Raw genomic sequence first — 812 nt, 5'->3', positions numbered from 1 at the left:
TCTGAAGTCTCTAGGGACCAAGTTTGCATGCATCACACAGGCAATTCAGCAATGCTGAGTGTCAATTGCATCACTGTACTCACTCTGGGAGGATCCTACAGGGACAGTCTCCATTCACTGGATACTTGCACAGTTTCTGCTTGTACATTGATGGTACTTCCATCTCTTAACAACTTCAGGCTCAGAAACCTCTGTGCAGTCAGCATGATGTTCAGTGCTTGCTCACCACCCACACCCACCTCCCTCCCAATGCTAGTGATGCTGAGAACCCGACGTGGGTTGATGGTGGGAGTAGGGGGCAGGAGGAGAGGGTGGGAAGCAGCCAGACCAAGTCAGCAAGAAGAGAGGAGGTAGCCTGGCTGAGGCACATACAGATGATGAATACCTGTGCAGGAAGAGGCTCTGAAAGCAACTAAATAAAGCACGGCTAGTTCTAAGATAAAAAGCAGGCAATGACTGACGTTTGCGCGCCTAGAGCCCGTGCTCCGCAACAAGAGAAGCCACCGCGATGAGAAGCCTGCACACCACAACGAAGAGTAGCCCCTGCTCGCCGCAACTAGAGAAAGCCCGTGCGCAGCAATGAACACCCAATGCAGCCAAAAATAAATTAATTAATGAAAATTAAAAAAAAAAAAAACGAACAGGCAAGAACAAAAGTTCCAGTCACATCCCATCAAGAATCCTAACAGGGCTTCCCTGGTGGCGCAGTGGTTGAGAGTCCACCTGCCGATGCAGGGTACATGGGTTTGTGCCTTGGTCCGGGAAGATCCCACATGCCGCGGAGCGGCTGGGGCCGTGGGCCACGGACGCCC

At 51.8% G+C, this 812-nt stretch overlaps 1 protein-coding gene across 5 annotated transcripts in view; it reads right to left on the bottom strand.

Moving 5' to 3' along the window:
* The window catches only part of ST3GAL6 (ST3 beta-galactoside alpha-2,3-sialyltransferase 6), a 76,119-nt gene that overhangs the window by 22,096 nt on the left and 53,211 nt on the right, over window positions 1–812 (bottom strand). The window lies entirely within an intron of this gene.

This window comes from Lipotes vexillifer, unplaced genomic scaffold, assembly GCF_000442215.2.
Source record: "Lipotes vexillifer unplaced genomic scaffold, Lipotes_vexillifer_v1.1 scaffold482, whole genome shotgun sequence".
Lineage (NCBI taxonomy): Eukaryota > Metazoa > Chordata > Mammalia > Artiodactyla > Lipotidae > Lipotes > Lipotes vexillifer.
This window is presented reverse-complemented; position numbering and strand designations above follow the sequence as displayed.